The 7,918-nt window shown below is 36.7% G+C and overlaps 1 non-coding gene across 1 annotated transcript; it reads right to left on the minus strand.

Moving 5' to 3' along the window:
* Positions 1 to 7,472: 7,472 nt before the first annotated feature.
* LOC112804635 (small nucleolar RNA R71) lies at positions 7,473 to 7,576 on the minus strand. Its single transcript, XR_003203248.1, has one exon. It is a non-coding gene; the product is annotated as a small nucleolar RNA R71 (small nucleolar RNA).
* Between the last annotated feature and the right edge of the window lie 342 nt (positions 7,577 to 7,918).

A 7,918-nucleotide genomic window follows, 5' to 3' on the forward strand; every position in this document is an offset into this window, starting at 1 on the left:
GGTTGCCTCCCAACAAGCGCTTCTTTAATGTCAATAGCTTGACACTGGCTCTCATGGAGCCACAAGGTGATCAGGTCAATTTTAGTGTGTAGTCCCAACACCAAACTTAGAGTTTGGATATGGGGTTTTAACACCAAACTTAGAGTTTGGTTGTGGCCTCACAACACCAAACTTAGAGTTTGACTGTGTGGGCTCTTCTTGACCTTGAACTGAGAGGAGTTCTTCATGCTTACTCTCCTTTGTCACAGAGGGATGGCCATGTGCCTGAAACACAAGGTAGTCCCCATTCAATTGAAGGACTAACTCATCCTGTTGACATCTATCACAGCTCCTGCTGTGGCTAGGAAAGGTCTTCCTAGGATGATGCATTCATCATCTTCCTTCCTAGTGTCTAGAATTATGAAATCAGTAGGGATGTAAAGGCCTTCAACCTTTACTAGCACGTCCTCTACTATTCCATAAGCTTGTCTCATGGACTTGTCTGCCAATTGTAATGAGAACAAGGCAGGTTGTACCTCAATGATTCCTAGCTTCTCCATTACAGATAGTGGCATCAGATTTATCCCTGACCTAAGATCACATAGAGCTTTTTCAAAGTTCATGGTGCCAATGGTGCAAGGTATTAAGAACTTGCCAGGATCTTGTCTCTTTTGAGGTAGAGTTTTCTGAATCCAAGCATCTAGTTCACTAATGAGCAATGGAGGTTCACTTTCCCAAGTCTCATTACCAAACAACTTGGCATTCAGCTTCATGATAGCTCCTAAGTATTGAGCAACTTGCTCTCTAGTCACATCTTCATCCTCTTCAGAGGAAGAATAGTCTTCAGAGCTCATGAATGGCAGAAGGAGATTTAATGGAATCTCTATGGTCTCTATATGAGCCTCAGATTCCTCTGGATCTTTAATAGGAAACTCCTTCTTGCTTGAAGGACGTCCCAGGAGGTCTTCCTCACTAGGATTTTCGTCCTCATCCTCCCTAATGCATTCGGCCACTTTGATCAAATCAATGGCCTTGCACTCTCCTTTTGGATTCTCTTCTGTATTGCTTGGGAGAATACTGGGAGGAGTTTTAATGACTTTCTTACTCAGCTGGCCTACTTGTGCCTCCAAATTTCTAATGGAGGATCTTGTTTCATTCATGAAACTGAAAGTGGCCTTTGACAGATCAGAGACTATATTGGCTAAATTAGAAGTGTTTTGTTCAGAATTCTCTGTCTGTTGCTGAGAAGATGATGGATATGGCTTACTATTGTTCAGCCTATTGCGTCCACCATTGTTAAAGCCTTGTTGAGGCTTTTGTTGATCCTTCGAGGAGAAATTTGGATGATTTCTCCATGATGGGTTATAGGTGTTTCCATAAGGTTCACCCATGTAATTAACCTCTGCCATGGCAGGGTTCTCAGGATCATAACCTTCTTCAGAAGCTTCCTCTCTAATACTGTTGGATGCATGTTGCAATCCATTCAGATTTTGAGAGATTATGTTGACCTGTTGAGTCAACATCTTGTTCTGAGCCAATATGGCATTCAGAGCATCAATTTCAAGAACTCCTTTCTTCTGAGGTATCCCACTATTCACGGAATTCCTTTCAGATGTATACATGAACTGGTTGTTTGCAACCATGTCAATGAGTTCTTGAGCCTCTTCAGGCGTTTTCTTCAGGTGAATAGATCCACCTGCAGAGTGGTCCAATGACATTTTCGAAAATTCAGAGAGACCATAATAGAATATGTCTAATAGGGTCCATTCTGAAAACATGTCAGATGGACATCTTTTGGTCAGCTGCTTGTATCTTTCCCAAGCTTCATAGAGGGATTCACCATCTTTTTGTTTGAAGGTTTGAACATCCACTCTCAGCTTGCTCAGCTTTTGAGGAGGAAAGAATTTATCCAAGAAGGCTGTGACCAGCTTATCCCAGGAGTCCAGGCTATCCTTAGGTTGTGAATCCAACCATATTCTAGCTCTGTCTCTTACAGCAAAAGGGAAAAGCATGAGTCTGTAGACTTCAGGATCAACTCCATTCGTCTTTACAGTCTCACAGATCTGCAAGAACTCAGTTAAGAACTGATAAGGATCTTCAGATGGAAGTCCATAAAACTTGCAGTTTTGTTGCATTAAAGCAACTAGTTGAGGCTTAAGCTCAAAGTTATTGGCTCCAATGGCAGGAATGGAGATGCTTCTTCCATCAAACTTGGATGTTGGCTTTGTGAAGTCACCAAGCATTCTCCTTGCATTATTATTATTATTATTTTCGGCTGCCATGTCCTTCTCCTGTTCGAAAATTTCTGAAAGGTTATTTCTGGATTGTTGTAATTTAGCTTCTCTTAATTTTCTCTTCAGAGTCCTTTCAGGTTCTGGATCAACTTCAACAAGAGTGCCTTTATCCCTGTTCCTGCTCATATGAAAGAGAAGAAAACAAGAAAAGAAAGAGGAATCCTCTATGTCACAGTATAGAGATTCCTTTATGTTAGTAGAAGAAGAAAGGGTGAAGAATCCAAATACAAGGGATATAAGAAGTTTGGATTCTTAGATGAAGAGAGGTAAAGAGAAGTGTTAGTAATTAATTAATTAAATAGAATAAGAGAAGAGAAGAGAATTTTCGAAAATAATTTTTGAAAAAGAGGTTATTAATTTTCGAAAATCAAAGACAAAATATAATTAAAATTAAAATTTAAAACAAAAAGAATTTTTGAAAAAGAGAGGGAGAATTTTCAAAATTTAGAGAGGGATAGGTAGTTAGTTGGTTTTGAAAAAGATAAGAAACAAACAAAAAGTTAGTTAGTTGATTTGAAAAAGATTTGAAATCAAATTTTGAAAAAGATAAGAAGATAAGAAGTTAGATAAGATATTTTGAAATCAAATTTTGAAAAAGATAAAGTTTTTGAAAAAGATAAGATAAAAAGATAAAAAGATTTTTAAGAAAAAGATATTTTGAAAAAGATTTAATTTTTAAAATTACTTAACTAACAAGAAACTACAAGATAAGATTCTAGAACTTAAAGATTGAACCTTTCTTAACAAGAAAGTAACAAACTTCAAATTTTTGAACCAATCACATTACTTGTTAGTTAATTTTCGAAAATTAGATATAAAAGATAAGAAAAAGATTTTGAAAATATTTTGAAAAAGATTTTTGAAATTTTCGAAAATTATAAAAAATGAAAAAGATATGATTTTTGAAAAAGATTTTGAAAAGATAAGATTTTTAAAATTGAAATTTTGACTTGACTTGTAAGAAACAACTAATTTTAAAAATTTTTGACCAAGTCAACCCAAAATTTCGAAAATTTGGAGGAAAATAAGGAAAAGATATTTTTTGATTTTTTTGAATTTTTAATTATGAAAGAGAAAAACAACAAAAATTTTCAATGCATGAAATTTTTAGATCAAAACAATGAATGCATGCAAGAATGATATGAATGTCAAGATGAACACCAAGAACACTTTGAAGATCATGATGAACATCAAGAACATAATTTTGAAAAATTTTTAATGCAAAGAAAACATGCAAGACACCAAACTTAGAAATCTTTAATGCATGGAAAATATGAATGCAAAGATGCACATGAAAAACAAGAAAAGACACAAAACAAGAAATCATCAAGATCAAACAAGAAGACTTATCAAGAACAACTTGAAGATCATGAAGAACACTATGAATGCATGAGATTTTCGAAAAAAATGCAAGAAAAATTTTAAAAGCATGCAATTGACACCAAACTTAAAAATTAACACAAGACTCAAACAAGAACACAAAATATTTTTGATTTTTATGATTTTCTACTTTTTTGTATTTTTATTAATTTTTTTCGAAAAACATTATTAGAAAAACGAAAAAGAAAAGAAAAATTTTTGAAAAAGATTTTGAGAAGAAAATTACCTAATCTGAGCAACAAGATGAACCGTCAGTTGTCCATACTCGAACAATCCCCGGCAACGGCGCCAAAAACTTGGTGGACGAAATTGTGATAAAAGAGTTTCAAGCATTGGTAGAGAAGCTCACAACTCCGTTCAACTAACCAGCAAGTGTACTGGGTCGTCCAAGTAATAAACCTTACGTGAGTAAGGGTCGATCCCACAGAGATTGTTGGTATGAAGCAAGCTATGGTCACCTTGTAAATCTCAGTTAGGCAGATTAAATTGGTTTATGGTTTCGAAAATAGAAATAAGAGAATAGATTATAAAAAGGATAGAAGACTTATGCAGATTCATTGGTGGGAATTTCAGATAAGCGAATGGAGATGCTGCATGGCTCAAGGACGCCTGCTCTCCTACTGCTTCTACTCAATCCTTCTTACTCCTTTCCATGGCAAGCTTTGTATAGGGGTTCACCATCAGCGGTGGCTACTTTCAATCCTCTCGGAAAAATGATCCTATGCGGCTGTCACTCGCACGGCCAATTTGTCCTCTTTTTCAAAAATTTCAAAAATCTTTTTCAAAATATTTTCAAAATATTTTTCTTATCTTTATATCAAATTTTCGAAAATTAGCTAATAATTAATGTGATTGATTCAAAAATTTGAAGTTTGTTACTTTCTTGTTAAGAAAGGTTCAATCTTTAAAATCTAGAATCATATCTTGTTGTTACTTGTTAGTTAAGTAATTTTAAAAATTAAATCTTCTTCAAACATATCTTTTTATCACACCTTTTTTATCTTTTATCATATCTTTTTCAAAAATTTTATCTTTTTCAAAATTTGATTTCAAAATATCTTATCTAACTTCTTATCTTCTTATCTTTTCAAATTTGATTTTAATATCTTTTTCAACTAACTCTTTGACATTTTGTTTGTTTCATATCTTTTTCAAAACCACCTAACTACTTTTCCCTCTTCAATTTTCGAAAATACCTCTCTCTTTTTCAAAAATTCTTTTTAATTAACTAATTGTTTTAAATTTTAATTTTAATCTTATCCTATCTTTAATTTTCAAAAATACTAACCTCTTTTTCAAAATTATTTTCGAAATTCTCCCTCTCTTTTCTTATTCTATTTAATTATTTATTTACTAACACTTCTCTTCACCTCTCTTCATCTAAAAATCCGAACCTATTCTTCTTCACTCTTCTCCCCTTTCTTCTTCTACTAACATAAAGGAATCTCTATACTGTGACATAGAGGATTCCGCTTCTTTTCTTGTTTTTTTCTCTCTCATATGAGCAGGAACAAGGACAAAAGCACTCTTGTTGAAGCTGATCCTGAACCTGAAAGGACTTTGAAGAGGAAACTAAGAGAAGCTAAATTACAACAATCCAAAAGTAACCTTTCAGAAATTTTTGAACAAGAGAAGGAGATGGCAGCCGAACCCAATAATGATAATGCAAGAAGGATGCTTGGTGACTTTACCAAACCCACGTCCAAATTTGATGAAGAAGCATCTCCATTCCTGCCATTGGAGCAAACAACTTTGAGTTGAAACCTCAGCTAGTTGCCTTAATGCAACAAAACTGCAAGTTCTATGGACTTCCATCTGAAGATCCTTATCAGTTTTTAACTGAGTTCTTGCAGATCTGTGAGACTGTTAAGACGAATGGAGTGGATCCTGAAGTCTACAGGCTCATGCTTTTCCCTTTTGCTGTAAGAGACAGAGCTAGAATATGGTTGGATTCACAACCTAAGGATAGCCTGGTGGTGGACGAAATTGTGATAAAAGAGTTTCAAGCATTGGTAGAGAAGCTCACAACTCCGTTCAACTAACCAGCAAGTGTACTGGGTCGTCCAAGTAATAAACCTTACGTGAGTAAGGGTCGATCCCACAGAGATTGTTGGTATGAAGCAAGCTATGGTCACCTTGTAAATCTCAGTTAGGCAGATTAAATTGGTTTATGGTTTCGAAAATAGAAATAAGAGAATAGATTATAAAAAGGATAGAAGACTTATGCAGATTCATTGGTGGGAATTTCAGATAAGCGAATGGGGATGCTGCATGGCTCAAGGACGCCTACTCTCCTACTGCTTCTACTCAATCCTTCTTACTCCTTTCCATGGCAAGCTTTGTATAGGGGTTCACCATCAGCGGTGGCTACTTTCAATCCTCTCGGGAAAATGATCCTATGCGGCTGTCACTCGCACGGCTAATCGTCTGGAGGCATCACCCATGGTTGATGGCTACATCCCATCCTCGCAGTGAAAACTAATGCTCACGCACTCTGTCACAGTACGGCTAATCACTGGTTGGTTCCCGCTCCTACTGGAATAGAATCCCTTGATTCTTTTGCGTCTGTCACTAACGCCCAGCACTTGCAAGTTTGAAGCACATCACAGTCATTCATCACCGGAATCCTACTCGGAATACCACAGACAAGGTTAGACTTTCCGGATTCCCAGGATCCTACTCAGAATACCACAGACAAGGTGAGACTTTCCGGATCCTCATAAATGCCGCCATCTATCTAGCTTATACCACGAAGATTCTGTTGGGGAATCTAAGAGATACGCATTCAAGCTCTGTTGCATGTAGAACGGAGGTGGTTGTCAATCACGCGCGTTCATAAGTGAGAATGATAATGAGGGTTACTTATCATCACATTCATCATGTTCTTGGGTACGAATGAATATCTTGGAATAAGAATAAGAGAGATTTGAATAAAAGAAAATAGAATTCATTAATACTTGAGGTACAGCAGAGCTCCACACCCCTAATCTATGGTGTGCAGAAACTCCACCGTTGAAAATACATAAGTAAAAGAGGTTCAGGCATGGCCGAATGGCCAGCCCCCCTAACGTGATCAATGATCTCTTAAGATGAAGAATAAAACAAAACTGAGACCAAAGATGTCTAATACAATAGTAACTTATCCTATTTATACTAGACTAGCTACTAGGGTTTACATGAGTAAGTAATTGATGCATAAATTCACTTCCGGGGCCCACTTGGTGTATGCTTGGGCTGAGCTTGATCAATCCACGAGCTGAGGCTTCTCTTGGAGTTGAACTCCGAGTTTTGACGTGTTTTGGGCGTTCAACTCCGGATCATGACGTTTTTCTGGCGTTTAACTCCAAACAGCAGCTTGAACTTGGCGTTCAACGCCAAGTTACGTCGTCAATCGTCGAATAAAGTGTGCACTATTATATATTGCTGGAAAGCTCTGGATGTCTACTTTCCAACGCCGTTGAGAGCGCGCCATTTGGAGTTTTGTAGCTCCAGAAAATCCATTTCGAGTGCAGGGAGGTCAGATTCCAACAGCATCAGCAGTCCTTTTGTCAGCCTTCTTCAGAGTTTTGCTCAAGTCCCTCAATTTCAGCCAGAATTTACCTGAAATCACAGAAAAACACACAAACTCATAGTAAAGTCCAGAAATGTGAATTTAACATAAAAACTAATGAAAACATCCCTAAAAGTAGCTCAAACTTACTAAAAACTATCTAAAAACAATGCCAAAAAGCGTATAAATTATCCGCTCATCACCTGGACTCCTAGGAGAAGCTGGTCACGGCCTTCTTGGATAAATTCTTTCCTCCTCAAAAGCTGAGCAAGCTGAGAGTGGATGTTTAAACCTTCAAACAAAAAGATGGTGAATCCCTCTATGAAGCTTGGGAAAGATACAAGCAGCTAACGAAAAGGTGTCCATCTGACATGTTTTCAGAATGGACCATATTAGATATATTCTATTATGGTCTATCTGAATTTTCGAAAATGCCATTGGATCATTTTGCAGGTGGATCCATTCACCTAAAGAAAACACCTGCAGAAGCTCAAGAACTAATTGACATGGTTGCAAATAACCAGTTCATGTACACTTCTGAGAGGAATTCCGTGAATAATGGGACGCCTCAGAAGAAAGGAGTTCTTGAGATTGATGCTCTGAATGCCATATTGGCTCAGAATAAAGTGTTGACTCAGCAAGTCAACATGATCTCTCAAAGTCTGAATGGATGGCAAAATGCATCCAACAGTACTAAAGAGGTAGCTTCTGAAGA

This window comes from Arachis hypogaea, chromosome 5 (genome assembly GCF_003086295.3).
Source record: "Arachis hypogaea cultivar Tifrunner chromosome 5, arahy.Tifrunner.gnm2.J5K5, whole genome shotgun sequence".
Classification (NCBI taxonomy): Eukaryota; Viridiplantae; Streptophyta; class Magnoliopsida; order Fabales; family Fabaceae; genus Arachis; species Arachis hypogaea.